This window comes from Numida meleagris, chromosome 8, assembly GCF_002078875.1.
Source record: "Numida meleagris isolate 19003 breed g44 Domestic line chromosome 8, NumMel1.0, whole genome shotgun sequence".
NCBI classification, from domain to species: domain Eukaryota; kingdom Metazoa; phylum Chordata; class Aves; order Galliformes; family Numididae; genus Numida; species Numida meleagris.
The window spans coordinates 5,328,534-5,344,465 of NC_034416.1; positions in this window are offsets into that span (position 1 = coordinate 5,328,534).

A 15,932-nucleotide genomic window follows, 5' to 3' on the forward strand; every position below is an offset into this window, starting at 1 on the left:
TGGAACGTGTTAACCACACCACAACAAATAGGTTAAAAATGGATGTGTCTGCCCAGCTTTGGTTTAGAAGACATAGGAGAGCTTACAGCTTGCACAATTGCAGCTACCAAAGCCTGCCCACAGCACCTGGGGCTGGCTGCACCTTGTCAATGAGCTGCCTGGCAGGTGGGTGAGAGGAGGTAAGCTGATAAAGGCAGGCTGCGCAGGGGGTGTCTGTAGCTTCAAACCCTGCTCTCTCCAGGCTGTTGCAGGAGATGGAGGAAGGTTCCTGAACTGGGATGTGGCACTGCAGCATCCCTGTGGCTGGGCTCACCTTGGAGGTAGGAGCCAATGCTCCTGGGTGCACAGTGCGGGGGAGCTGCCCTTGAGCAGTGACCAAGGTTGGGGGTGCTCCCTCTCAGCGCTCACTGGCATAACCTGCGGGGCCCTCTGGGCACCGAGTGCGGCTGTGATTTAATCAGCCCCCGATGGCGGGCAGCTCGTCGCACCGGCTGCCACGCTGCTGCTCGGGGCACGCTGGGGGCTCTGAGATGTCAGCGCAGTGACATGTCCCCACCGTGCTCCCTGGCCAGCTGTCCCTGTCCTCTGTCCCCACCGGCGCACCTCTGAGAGCTGCAGCATCTCTTCTGCTGAGACAGCAGCCGATAGCGGCTGTGCCCGAGTTTGTATAAATAACAGTGCCAGGAAAGGGCTGAGGTAGACGGTGGGGGGGAAGGGGTGATTTAGAGCCCTCTGCAGACGGGGAAACAAAGAGATTTTTCCTCACAATGGTGCCGGTCTGTGCGAGTGTGTCCCCTATGGGTGCTGTGCACCCCGCAATGCTGGAGCAGAGCTGCAGGGACTCAGCCATGGGGAATGTGCGATGGGAGAGGGAATAAATCAGTGCACAGAGCTGGCAGCCCTCGTGGCCGAGGTTCAGAGCTGGTTCACAGACACAGATCTCGTTTCTGTTTCTTCTAGACATTATTTTATATTTGATGTTCAACTGGAATATCTAAGGAGAGCCAAATTGGATTAACAAGCAATGAATTATCATACACTTTGACTATTAAGCCCACAAAGACAAGAACAAATAAATTGGAGGGATCAAAGCTCTGAAAGCACAGAGCAAGAATATATGTATTTGTTTGAAGCATGGCTCTACAAACACAGGGCATTGCGGGAAAGAGAGAGCGGGCAGCTGTGCAGCTGCGCCCGCTGCAGCAGGATGCAGACAGGGAGCTGGGCGTCCCTCCTTGCTCACCCCATCCCCGTGTCTCCATGGGCTGGATCCCAGTCCTGTGCAGGCAGGAGGGTGATGCTGCTCACCCCGGGCTGAAATCAGAGTCAAACTTTTGCAGTCGGCCCCTCGACTTGTTTAACTTGCATCTGTTTCTTTTTTGTTTTGTTTTGTTGTCCTTTGAAGATGATGCAACCTGTGGTCCCCTAAGAGCCGCTGGAGAACAAACATCAGCAGGTGCACAATTACAGAGCTCACCTGCCAGCAGCTCCCTGCCTGCTCGCAGGTGCTGGGGACGGGCTGGAGCAGGAAGGGTGGCTCTTTGGGGACAAGTGCTGGGCATTAGGGCACACATCACGGTGCTGGCAGGGTGCGGGCAGCATCCCTGGGAAGCTGCGTGCACGTGGCTGTGATGCAGCATTGTGGAAAATCCTGATTCCTGTTAGTACAGATTATAAGAAAAAAAAGGGAGACAGGTGGTGAACAATATCCACCTCATCACAAATCAAGCTTAAATTTTTTTCCCAAGAAAAATAAGTAGATTGCTCTGAAAGTAATACCTCCTATTTATTTCCATGGTAACTGCAACAGATACAAAGGGCACAATGACTCTATTTGATAGAGGAAATTCTCAGTTACAAAATGCCACTTTTCAACACAGTCACCACCATGAGCTACATGTTTTCACCAGCAGTGAACAAGAGCCAGAATCCTGCACTCATAAAAATCTGCACCAGCAGAGGTGACCGTTGTTTCACAGCTGCTGTGACGGTTTTGTTGCTAGGAAAATGTTGCCCAGGCAGTCCAAATTTCACTGTGCTGACATCCACTGTTTGGTCTCCATACACGTTCAGCGTCAATGAATGTCGGTGGGTGCCATTTCTTCTGCATGGAGGAATTCAGTTCCACACCTTTGCTTCATCCACATTTCCATGCCTGACCCTACTTTGTCAGACTGTCCCTCTGCTGCCATCTGTCACATGGCAACAAAATGAAATGAGATATTGGTGGGAAGGCTCAGACTCTACTACCATACCATGAACAGCCACCTCTGATGTCGTGGGCCAACGTAATAAAATAGGAGGCATTCCTTTCAGAGCAGCCCTCATAGTCTCTAGGCTACGGCTGAATGTGAGCCGGGCTCAACAGAGTGAGTAAAGGTGGCTGGGGCAGTGGGCATGGACCTCTGGGAGGGAAGCACAGTGCCATGGTTTCCCCTTTCCAGCCCCGAACTCCTGCATTTCCCCACCACAGCCGCTCTCCCGCCACACCAGCTGATGCTGCAATGCCAGTGCACTTATCCAGCTTCCACCTGTGCCAGACTGTGCAAACATAGTCCCATTGCCGTGTGAGTGCAGTGCTGAGGGCCCACTGTCTGCATGGGGACTGCCCCATGCGGGGGCAGTTTTGGTGGCGGAGGGATCCCCTGGTATCACTCTGAGTAGCACAGAGAAGCCCTCTGCTGCTCTGCTCCCTTGGTGCCCATGCAGAGAGCAGACAGAGGCGGAGTTGTTTTGACTGGAAAAGGAAAAAAAGAGCAAACAACATTCTCCAGGTTTCTTTCTATCTTTTTTTCTTTCTTTTTTTTTTTTTTTCACTTTCCAGATAAGGAAGGAATTTTTTTTTTTTTAAAGTCTCCTCTCTGCCTGTTCTGCAGAGGCTCAAAGCCTGTTCTTTATCTATTTGATTCTCTGTAAAATTGATCTTATTCTCTTTGGAGGAGTTAGATTTAAATCACAGGATGAAATCTGGGCCTCAGTGAATCAATATCAAATCTCCTATCAACAACAGCCCGGGGTGCGGATTTTGGCCATGGAGCTTTGGCTCCCAGTGGGGATGTCACCTGTTGATGGAGGACATTCTGGCCTTGGCTCCTCCTGGCTGTGTTTGGCACTGAGGCAGGGCTGACACCTGCTCTCAATCCCAGCTGAAGGTCTCTGGTACAGCTGTGGATGACCTCCCCAAGGCTCATCTTGCTCAGGAGCCATCTCTGTTGTGTTTGTGGCTCCTGATGGGTCGGGGGGCAGTGGGCTCTATCCACCAGCACCATCCCTCCACCTGGTCCCTGGAGGTGGACAGCACAGCAAAGCTGTGTCTTTATTGGAGGATACCGGTAGCATTCAGCTGCTTTTGAAGTCTCCAAAGAGATCTGAGATACTTCTTGATCTGCTCTTAAATAAGTCATTGCGACCCCTGTTAACTTGCATTAAGCAGCGGAAGGCAGCGCAGGGTGCGTGCATCCCGGTGCCATGCGGGAGCGGGGCGGTGGGGAGCCCACTGCAGGGCTCAGCCTCCGGGAGAGGCTTGGGGGCTTTAAATATTTCATGTGCGAAGTTTATTTTAGGCTGTGCCTCTGGAATCTAATTGGTTGGAGGCAGTTTTTGCAAGGCAGAGGCTCAGGCCACGTGGCAGCAATAGATCGGCGTGGTGGGGTGTTTGCTGGGGACGGAGCAGTGCCCAGCAATAGATCAGCATGGTGAGCTGTCTGCTGGGGACGGAGCAGTGCCCGCTGGTGTTCTGTTAGCAGCAATGTTGGCAGGTCAACCCGTGTCTTCTAAGTGCAACTTTTCTACTTTCGCCTGTTCCCCTTGAACTCTCTCCCCACCAGCAGCACCTTTAGCGTTTATCTCATTCAAGGCCTCTAAGCAAATCTTATCTCTACATTTATTGCATCTTTGGGAATAGTAATTTTCGAGTCAGCTTTCACATTACTCCGTATTTGTTACTACTCCTCTGTCGAGGGAAAACCTGGCTCGTTATTAGTTCTCTGCCTGATACAAAACATTTAATTTGAACAGAAACCACCAAGAGAGAGATACATATTGCTTTTCATAACCAAAGTGTCAACATCTTGACCAGACTGTAGCTGAAGTAATCTTTACCATATGGTGGATTTTTATACTCGAACGTCACATCTGCATTCCCGCTGCCTCTCCTTTCATGCTGGAGATGCCGTGCTGGCGATAAAAGGCTCTGTCTGCACGTCCTTCCTCACACAATCACAAAAGGACCCCTCAGCAGATAAGGAACTAAACCTGAGGTACAATAGCTGTGGCTTCCCACTGGCTTTCTGCTCAATAGCTTTCTGCTATGCAGGGGGAAAAAAAAGAAAAAAGGGAAAGAAAAAGAATGGCAACGAGGGAGCATGTGTTGGGAAAATAAGCCCCTGTAAATCCCAGGGAGGGCAAGGCAGCAGAACATGCTGGGAATGGCGACGAGAACAGGGCTGAAACAAGATGAAACTGTTTGGTTTTTATTCTGGATTCCTGGTAAATGTGATGCTACAGCTTCAGTGGAGCTCAGGGACCTTCAAAGAATCCCGACTTGGTTTTTAAAAGGAAAAAAAAGAAAAGGTACCGCGTTAGTGCTGGGTTCTATTACGATCTAATGCAAGTTGCATTAAACTCACGTGAATTCTGCTGGGGCAGGGCTGAGCCGTCCCTCGGTGAGGTGCTTGCTCACCTGGCTGGGAACGGCAAAAACGGAGCCCCTCTTCCCACCCAACCTCCACACAGCCCTTCCACAAAGGACCTTTCAAATCTCGCTTTTCTCAGACTGGTCCGTCCTGTTTGGTATCCCGGGGCCCTACCTGCGCGGTGCCCCCCGCCCTTCTGTGCCCCCGGGCGAGGAGGAGCGGGGCGGCGGGGGGAGGAATGCAGCGGCACAAAGGGAGGATGAAAGGCACGGGGTGGGCTCTGCGCTTTCAGTTGGGGCCCTGACGCCTGCGAGGAGCCAGCTGTGCTGCCCTTTGTGCACAGGTGCTGCATCTGCCCTAAATCAGGGCTTTGACAGACAGGAGGGACACACCCTGTGACAAACAAAGGACGATTAGCCCCTTTTCTGATGGAAAACGAGAGGGATAAAGCGGAGAAATAGCCTGGACGAGATTGCAGGCACTTGTGACAGAGGCACTACCTTCCCATCCAGTGGCTTAACTACAGAGTATCCACCACCCAGGGGCACAGAGCAGCCTAAATACCATGGGCTGCCCATCACCCAACCACAGAACACCCCCAGTGCCATGGGCTGCCCGTCACCCATGGGCTGCCCATCACCCAGAGGCACAGAGCACCCAGATTGCGTTTCCCCAGGCATCCTAGCAGCCTCAAGGACCACGTCGCGTCTGCCTGAGTGCAAGACAGAAGAGGTCTGGCTCCCTGCTTGGCTCATGCCCTGAACTCCTGCCTCAGTGTTTTGCATGCCTCATCAGATTTTATTGTATCGCTGTAATGGGAAGTCATGCAGCTCTGAACCCCAAATACACAGCTTTGTAAAAGTAGTGGCTGGAAGAATCCGCAGATAATTCAGTCCTGCCTCTCTTAAGTGAAATAGGATGTTAATACAATACAGTGGAGAATCGCTAATACAATCCTATTTTTATACTAGCACTTTCATGTCATATTAGAAGAAGATTCGACTTTTAGATCTTTTTTAGCAATTTAGCACAGTAAGGATTTCATTATACTGACAGAACTATTGACAAAAAGAAACACATTAGAATTGGAGGGATAATGGTCCTTTGGTAAGAGGAAATTTTGCAAGGCTTTTCATTTAAAACTGGACTGGACAAAGTAACAGGCAGTGTGCTGTTGGGAATAATCCTGCATTAGCAAAGGGGTGGACTAGGTGACCTTTTAAGTCTTGTCATGGACTAATAGAAGTCAGAGATGGAGGAGACTTTTAGGTCACATCAAACACTTCTTCCAAGCCAGAGAAAGATTATTTCTTGAGACATTTGATGGTGTTTTTTTTTTCCCACTTCTAAAAGTTCCAAGTTGTGAAGCTCTGTCTCCAGAAGAGTCTTTTTCTCACTATTCCACCCAGTAAGCGTGCGCTTAACTTTGCGCGCTATCATTAATTCCCCTGAATTTAAGCCTCTGCGGGATTTAACAACTTTAATTGGATTACTCACAGTCTGCAAAGTTAAGTACCTGCAGAAGGCTTTGCAAGAGGGAGGTTTAACAGATCTTAGCATTAAGTTCTTCTCACTTTTCCACCTTCATTTTTATTTTGCTTCATGGCGCTCTCACCTTCCCCTTGCCTGGTTCCGCTCACCCGGGCTCCTCTCCTGCCATCCTCAACTTGCAGGCACTTCTCACTCCCTGCTGCCTGACGTCAGTGACTCAGACCATGCAAACCTCTTTGCAGCAGACGAGCTGCGATTCTGAGAGATGGAAACCTGCGTCACCACCAGCAGCATGTCTTCTGGCACCGGAGCTAAATTGGGTTTGCTCTTGCTGCACAAAACAATTAAAGCACATTTTCCTCCCTGCTTGCTTTGCAATGAGAGGATAAGGCACCGCGGAGATCTAGGCTGGGATGCCCGCACCGCCCAGCAAGCAATCTGCTGAGGTGGTGAACCTCGCTCGCCACAGCTCTGCAGCAAGAGCAGGAGAAACTTTCTTGTTCCATCTGCTCCCAGCCTTTGTGACGAGGTACCCGGTTTCCACGCCGAGAGCAGATGTTCCTGCTGGAAATAGGCTTCCCTTCTGAAGTTGGAGCCATCACTTTGCATTAGAGCCTGCAAGCCTGCTTTCTGCCTTATAGTGCTTTCCCTGCTGACAGGGTGTGAGGCACAAAACATTTTAAATGAAGATCTTTACAATTGTGAACATGCTGCAATAAATATTAATGCTAACTTGTTAAATGGAGAATCAGCAATTTATATAATGGCTGGGGATGCCTCTCCTTAAGTGACACACGGCTGCTGGGTGCCGTGCCACGTTCCTGCAGCTCACCGCTGCTTTCTGAAGTGCTGCCCACGTCTCCTGCCCTCGTGCTCTGAGTGGAGGGACCGTGGTCCCTGCGGGCGAGGCTGTGTCACACTCATCACTCTGTGATAAAGGGGCTTGCAATGAACGTTTGAAACCCCAGCTGCATTGTCTGCTCTGCGTTTGTGTTCATGTCTGTGTGAGCCAGAGGAGGCTCTCTGATAGGTGGGCATGTCCTGGGTTTGTGTGGGGCACACCAAGGCTGTCCCCGTCCCGTGAACTCCCTGTTGTCTCTGGGGCTCACATCCCTGTTTCATCCCCTGGGAAGGAGAGACAAGCCCATTGCTCACCTCGCTGCTCAGGGCTGTGAGTGAGCACTGGCAGAGCTGTCTTGGGATGGATAAATAATGAGCACCTCAGAGATGCGAGCTATTACTATTAATTAACATATCACATTAATATGATGGAGATCTGAATGAGCTGATCAAAGTGAATGCTCCGTTCGCGTTGTTTCCCTGGCGATTGGGGCTGTCAATAGAGCTGCAGCCCAACTCCCTGGCTGCCTCTGGCCTCCTGAACAGTGGTGTATTGTCCAGGCAGGAGGTGGATTTTCAGTGGAAACAAAAGCAAGACAAGTTCCTTTTTTAGATTTTAAGCTTGAGTTCATCCAGAGGAGACAATTTACTTCTCTTTGTTGTTTCCAGCATCATTCATCCCTTCTGTTTGTGCTCTGTAGAGGCTGAGCCTGGGATATCATGTGAAAGAAGTTTCTCTTACAGGATCTTTGATGTTAGGTTTGTTCTATGTATATTTGAAAAGTACTTCTGCGACGACAAAGCTTGGTACTACTCCTGCTGGGCTGATGTGTGTGTGAACCACACCAGTGAGTGGCAGTGATTAATCCAGCTGCACCATGTGCTGCTTCTGCTGAACAACTCACAGTATGGACAAAGCAGCAGCATGTTGGGTTTATGTTGGTGGCAAAGGGGATTTCACATTTTCCTGTCCCTTAGGCATGCAGGAGAGTGGTCTGACCCGTGCTTCCAGCAGGCTTTCCCCACTGTGCTACAAGGAGAGGCGCCCACCTGGGCTGTCAGCGAGGGGCTCGTGCTGTTTTCCAGGACGGGCTTCCAGCTTTGAGCCCTTGATGCCCAGCAGTGCCAGCACGGACACATGCTGGGAAATTCACCCCCAGGCTTTGCTGCAGTGCCAGAGCTGAGCACGGGCTCTTCCGAGCTGTAGGGACTGGCTGACTTGTTGGACATGTTACTGATTAGAGAAAAAGCCCTATGCCCTGTGGAGGCTGATACCTGCATCTAAATCCCCACTTACTGGCACGCCCGTCTCGCAGCATGCAGCCAGCTTGCTTGCAGGCTCCTACCAGGGCACTGCTGACTCTCAGCTTGCTCCTTAGCACTCTCCACATGTGAGAGGAGAATGCAAGCATGGCTGTGCCGGGTCAGCACAGCTCAGGGCTCAGCCCTCTGCTCTCCTTCACCAGCCAGCAGCAGACGCTGAGGACAAGTCCCAGAAATAAGGCACACAGCCCGTGAGCTGTCCCATGGCAAAGGTTCCCTGCGTCCAGCAACAGGAAGCATGGGGATGCTCCATAGCCAGATCTGCTCCCTGTTTATACTTCTGTCCTCTTTTGAAACACCTCATGCTCATGGCTAACAGCCAGGTGGTAATAGGCCATACCATGTATTCTGGGTGGAAAAGGGTTTCCTTTTCTTCGGCTTCAGTTTACTGTCTCCTAATCTTGTGTGCCTGAGAATGCACACAAGGGCTTGGAATGTGATGGTGACCCTGGTGGTAAGTGCAGGGTGTCCTCCTTCACCCCTTCCGTCACCATCTGCACCTCTGCAGGGATGCCCTGTGAGCATGGCGCAGGCTGGAAGGACCCTGCCAGCCTCTGCATCCTGCATAGACAGCTGAAATCTGGTTTTGTTTGCTAAATGCTGAATAAATAACATCCAGATCTGTCACATTTGTTGCTAATTGGCTCGCGAGGGCTGCTTGTTGGAGCTGCAGAGCTCTCACAGGAACGGGTGACCTCTGACAGTGCTAATGTTTCCTGTGAAATCCCCCAAGTCCACGCGTCCAGAACCTTGTGAGAACAGTTGCTGCCCCGGTCCCCATCTCATCTCATGCTCAGAGACATGTGACAGGAAAGACTCATGGAGAGAAGGGGTTAATTAGTCTGTCAGCTGCCTGACCCAGCACCCATGGGGCAAGCTGAGGATGGGCAGGGCGCTATGGGATAGCACCCTCTGCTCCATGCCTGCCCCACCTGGAGCTCAGCAGGCCTCATGCTGTTTTCTTAGCAGGATGCTTGCTGGACTCCAGCTCTGCCCTCCGTTTTGCCCACTGGGCATAATCCCCAAACACGTGGCTGTCCCCCCAGCCCTGCTCATCCCCGTGAAACATACCAGCTCTGCAGCAGCGGGGCTTTGGGTGATGCATGCTCAGCCCATGCTATTTTGTGTGCTCACTTCCCCTGTTAACCATGGTGATTTACATGGCAACCCGATGAGGCCTGGCATTTCAGTGCCTTTATGCATTAAGAGGCATCAGCTCCCATGTAATTTAATTGTCTGTGTTTTAAACATAAATCAGCAAACTGTGGGCTGCGACTGAGCGAGCTGACATCTGGCTGCTCCTGCTGGCTGCCCCTCCATGGGATGTGTCCCATCCCTATGTCAACTATTTGGGGTGAATCTCAGATATTCAAAGTTCAGCTCATGTCAGTGGGTGATGTCTGGTTCCCACACCCATAGCTGGGTGCTGCTGGCTGCAAAATCACCCAGAACTCGGTGCCTCAGGGACTCTCCTTTTATCAGTTTTGTCTGAAATCAGCCAAAGGGATCCGCATCTATTAGGCACTGTGACTAATAGTTCTGACTCAACCAGCCTCATTTCCTGAGGAAACTGGGCTAAAGCCGTGCATGCTGGTTGTTGCATTGGGCCTCCCAGATAAGCTGTCTGCACTGTCCTCACTGCGAGCAGCTCCTTGGGAGGCTTTGATCAGGCAGAACCAAGCGTCTGGGTGGATGCTGAAAGGGGGTTTGGATGCTGCTCCCGTTTCTTTGTGCAGCAGCTTGCTGGTTTGAATGGGGTTAGCACGCTGGCGAATGCCGGCTGCTTAACGAAGCACTGGGATAACGATGTGAGCGCAGTGTGGGAATGGGGAAAACAAGGACGTGCTCAGCGGAGGGCTTGGCTGAGGGGAAGCCCTGCTCTGCGTGCAGCCTTGCTGACATGGTGGAATTTCCGCAGGCAGATTCCCACCGCAGCAGCTGTGTCACGTGGGAAGTGCCTGTCACAGCCCTGGTCCCATTTGCCAGGAACTAAGGCCATCAGCGCCTGCCCTGAGCATGGCCAGGGATGAGCTGCATCTCCCTGCAGGTCTCTCCTGCTGCCTGCAGCCCTTCCTGCACCCCATGCCAGTTGCCTCCAGCCCTCGGAGCAGCCAGCGTTGGTGTCCGGGTGGGTGCTCATCTTTGCTGAGCGTCCTGTCCTTCTCTTGCACTTCCCTGCAAAGCATTGTGCAGGCTCCAAGGCTCTTCAGGGTGCAGAGATCTTCCCATGCAGTGTAAAGTGAGGACCAGAGGCAGCTAAGAAAATAACCTAGGTGAAAAATAACCTCATGCTGTCAGGTCTTACCAGATCTGCACCGTGGAACCCGCACATGTCATACTTGGTTGAAGCTACAGCAATAAGTAGCTTCCTTATACCACAGCTTTTTGTAAGCCTTTTTGAATGCAAGTGCTCCTTGTAGTGCAAAGCAGCTTCCCAGCAGCAGTTATCTCCTCCGGCAGCGCCACATCTACGCAGGCATTCTGGGGTGGGAAGGGGATGTGTTGCGAAGGCAGCTGCACCCAGGCAGGAGCACAACAGCGAGCAGCAGCCCTGCGCCCTGGCTTGGTAGGAGAACTGTGTGTGGCTGATTAACATAGTTAATTTGGCTGTGAGATCTTAGCCTGCGGGGGGTTGGTATTTCTGGATGCATCAGGTGAGGTGCAGTGAATGAGCCTGTGACCCGCAGGCATAAACAAGTTAGTGGGCTGGGGCCAGGAGGGCTCAAGGTAGCTGGGAGCAATTTATTCCCTTAACAAAATTCACAGTCTGCAGACTTGAACGGATGGTTTGTTATTTCAGTGTGCTGTTTTGGAGAGACTTGTCTTCTGTCCTGAACTTAGCTCAGTGCCCACCATAGCTAGGTGCCCACCAGCTGGTTTTGCCCGTGCCTTCCTGCCTCTTTGCTGGCTTATTTTGGAGGTCCAAATGCGCCTCACTGCTGCGTGGGCTGCTTGGGACAAGGAGAGCAACAAAGGGAGCGGAGAATCCCTCTTCAAAAGGCCCGGAGGGAGGCAGGTGGTGGGGAGCGTCGGGCAGGGACACAAAGGGCCAGGAAACAATGGGAGCTCCTTGGAGCACAGCTCTCACTCTCATTATCCACCCAGAGCCCAGATGAATCATGTGCGGGGACTGAGCTCTGGATCTCCAGAGTCAAAACAGTCTTAATTACTGGGGCTAAAGAGTGAGGTCTGCCTGGCACCCGAAGCATGAAACCCGGGGGTGATCGTCAGCTGGTGAGGAGGACAAAGTCCTCCCAGCCAGGCTGTGAGCATGTGTGCGGGGAGACAGCACGGCTTTGGTGTCAGCAGCCACGTGAGCACTGTATCCCACCTTCAGGGAAAGCTACAAGGAAGGCTGCAAGGATGGGGAATAGACCCGTGTTCACTGCAGGACACCCCATGGTCACTGAAGGGAGTATGGGGCTTGTGATGGGTCTTAAATGGTTGGTGTTGGTGGCCACGTGTGGGTCCCTAGTGGAGGAGTCAAGGTGTACTTCAGGCGTTTGCCTTAGAAATCTTTCTGAGCTCCTCACGTCCTCACATGGACCATATTAAGCTTCTTCTAGGACAGAGAAGTGTGTGCCTTTTGAAAGATGAGACTGTCAGGACTAAAGTAGAGGAAAATAAACCTCTTAGCCAGATGAATTCAGCAGGTCAGGCATTGGCTGCCAGCAAATACGGAGCTAATGACTAAATTCTTGTCATGTACTAGGCATAACTATTCCAGGGACCTGCTGGTAAGTGGATGGAGGGCAGGGGCAAGTTTTATCTTAGCACACTCATATTCAAAGGTGCTACTCTGTGATTATGTCATTTTCTCTAGCTTTTTCCTTTCATCTTTCTCTCTGTGATGAGCATCTGTTTGTGTCAGAACAAGGGGTTGTTGACTGCACTCGAGCTGAGCTGCTTTGACCTGCACTTCACAATGCACAAAGGCTTCTCGCTATGATGATTAGCTCTGCGGTGCACCATTAAGGCTCTTTCTTCCTCCTTATGTGTCTTTCACAGAATCTGCTAGGTGGTGAGCTGCTAGGGGCCTTCTGGAGGGTCCTGCCACTGCCTGGCACAGATCTGCAGCTGCCCTTGTTCCCCCAGAGCCACCCAGTACACTGCGATGCCATCGGAAATTTATGGAGAGGAGGGGTGCAGGGAAGGATTGCCTGAACCTAGGCTACAAACATAATGTGAAATGCTGTCCCTGGTGAGATATTTCTATGGGTGTTGCAATGCCCTGATTTAGGGGAGCGTTGAGTCCAGGAGGAGAGGTGGAGGTGCCCATGGGGCCACCAGGAATCTCCTCTCTGCCGTTCTGCTGCCCGTGCTCTCTGTCCTGCAAAACAGCAGCTGTTGGTCCTCCTCAGAGCCGGAGTGCTGAGCTAGCAGGGCAGAATTTGCTGGGAAAGAAACTCAGAAGCTTCCAGACTTTGAAGGTAAACTGTTCCTTGGTGGAAGAGTTATTTCATGGACTCTCCCATAGATGGAGATAGTATTTTTCCTGCATGTAAAAATCTTAATTTCACATTGTTTGGGACACCAGCTTTCCAGAAACATTTGGGAATTGTCTTGTATGATCCCAAATGTGTTTGGGCTCTCCCATTGTTAGCTTAGCTCCTGATGCCATATGAACCAGTACTGGCACAGAGGTGACCATGGGCTGAGGTCCCACGGGGCAAACACACCTATTGACGTTGGGCTTGGGCTGCAGCGCTGCTTTTATACCTGCACAGCACATGGAGCAGATTTTCAGAGACACAGTGACCTCCCAGGGACCGCTCATCCCTTACTTATGCGTGACCAGAGAATTACGCTCTTTTCTTCCCAATTCTTTTGGTAGAATCTTTCCCCTCCTTTCCCCTGATTATTAAATAAATAAATAGAACCCCTGAGCAAATGAAATGTCATTTCACATTCAGGGAAATACATTTGGGTTAGAAATCTAGGTCAGAATGTAAATTATCTTGCTGCCTTCTTGAAGGTGAAGTCCCTGAAATGCTCTCAATTTAACTGAAATTGGGGATTTCCCAGTTTTTGCAAGCACTTTATTTTCCTTCTAATGAATACAAGGAAAAAACTTCCCTGAAACTGCCAGGGGACACAATCTATCTCGAATGGCTGTAATATTGTATAATAAAATAAACCTTAACAATAAATGGCTTACGCTCTTAGAGCCTGTATTTCCAGCATGACATAAAGGGTGTTAAATTTGGTGGAAAATCTGACCAGGAGTGTCTCGAGGACAGTTACCAGGTGAACAGCTCTTCTGAAAATCAGTTGCTTTTTTTTTTTTTTTTTTTTTTGAAGATCGCTGCCTGATGAGGAGGCCTTTATTTCAGTGCCCCAGTGAAGCAGGACCCAAGGGTGCTCCTGGTGCGGGATGAGGGGTGCAGCGCGGCACCGCACACCTCCTGGTGCTGGGAGCCAAAGTGCCAAGGACACAAGGATGGGGACAAAGGCATGGAAGGTGGGGGGAGAGGGATCTTCCCTGGAGCCGTTTTCCCCTGCAGGGCTTTGCCCTTGCCCGGTTGCAGAGCTCCCAGCCTGCCTGGAACAGCTGAGCATGAGCTCAGTGGAAGCACACGAAGCAGTGGTGCCCATGTGGGAGGGAAGGCACGAATTCAGTCTTGCGTTTGATAGGAAAAGAAAAGCTCCCAGTATTACACTGGCACTACAACCGTTTGTACAGCAGAAACTACATTAGCACTGTAAATTATTTGCAGGAAACTACAACCAGAAACACTAGCTGCTGACAATTCCGAAGCATGCAATGGCAGGAGCTCCTGACTTGCACTGCCCCCTCCCTTCCTTTATTTGGGGAATTAAATCCTTGAGTGTTTCTATTTACCACACAGCCAGTGTTTGTTTGTCTCAGTGTTAACATTTCTTTTCTTTTTTGTCTTTAATCAGCGGCAATTATTCAGTTATATTCATGGGTAGCATTAAATAAAAATAGGTGCATTATGAATATTAAATTCCTGCAAACAAAGCCCTGAATTAGATGATTTGTGTGCTCTGTGTACATAGCTTTTTCTGCATGGAGAATACAGCGAGCAATATATTTTTCCCCTTCCGTTCTCCTTCGTTCCGTGTGTGCCCAGGCTAAGAGGAGGAGCAGCCATGCAGGGAGCAGCCTGGGGAAGGAGGTGGGAAACGCGATCGCTTGGGAGCAGCTTGCATCGTCCGCTGCTTTGGGCAGCCATGGAGCGTGGGGTTGCACGGGATGGATGCCCACCATGAATGAAATGGCAGCAGTATGGCACCGTGTCCCTTTCTGATTGCTCTGCCACTGCCTCCTCCTTCCTACCAGGGCTGCTGCTGTGTGAAGCTGGTGAATAATGCCAGGATTAGACAGCTTGTTTTTGTCTTCTTGTGCCTCCAACTCCGTAGGGTTTGTCGAATGGAGCTGGGAGCTGAGGCCCCAGCCTGATGAGCCTGCCATTGCTCATCTCCTGCCTTCTGTCTGGATGACTGGCTCTTTACATTTTTAATGGTATTTTGTATTGTTTTTCTTGTAGTGCTCCTGGATATTTTGCAACATGCATCTTTGTGGTTGGATGCAATGAATCAATAGCGAATAATAATCTAAGTCTAGGGGGAACAGAGTTTGCAAAGCGGCACACCATTCACACTTGCTGGAAGTGCAATGAGAAATCCCAGGGTAAGGCCGAGCGCAGAGAAAATGACCTGGGAGAAGGACAAGGAGGAAATCCAATCTTTGAAAATGAAAATAGATTTTTTTTTAAGTGCTGTGTAAAATTATACGTTTAATTCTTTTTCCTTTTAGCATCAGAGCTTACCGTAGCTTGTTCCTTAGCAAGCCCCTTGCTGCTCCCGCTGGCTGGCTCTCAGGAGCTGGGGTGTTTTAAGTACTTATTTTTCCTGCTGCTGCTTGTTTTCCATCTTGGATTTGGGAAGCTGGACTCCGCCTCTGAGCTGTGCCAAGCCCTGCAGAGGGGATGGCACCCCCAGCCCACACTGCACCAGGTCGCTCCCAGGGCAGTGCCACCCCCAGCCCAGGAGGGACAGGGCTGCTTTGCCCAGGTGAGTGCACCTGGAGCAAAGAACATCCATTACAGGGGCTTCAGCCAATGTCCACATTATGCCTCCTTTCTCCTGCTGCCCACTCTCCAGCCAGTACGAATTGTCTCAATCTATCACAATTACGAAGGCACTTGAACTAAATAACTTCGTAAAGATCCACAGGGAAAATTCATCTGTTTCAGACCTTCAAAATGGATTTTACTTACACTATCCAGAGAATCACAAAGAAGGGGTGAGCAGGGCCGTGTCCAGCCCCTCGTGGCAGAGCAGCCACCTACCAGTGTTGCAGAAGCCTGCAGGTGCTCTTGATGGGTCATTATATGGCACAGGGGGCATAGAGGGATGGGGAGGGATGGTCAACCCCACCGCTGCCAACAGGAGATGGACAGGAGGGAGTTGGTGCTTTAGGGGAGTTCGCTGGTGGTGTGAGCAAAATTTTCTGAAAACCTTATGTCTGAACTGCCCGAGCCCCTTTTTGGGGACTTGCATTAGCATCGGAGGACATGGTGGAGATAGGATCAGGTTACAGCAGCATAACAAATTACCTCCTGTCAGCTGAACCGTGATAGCCGAGTATGGATGGGCTCTTACTCTGTGATCTTTCAC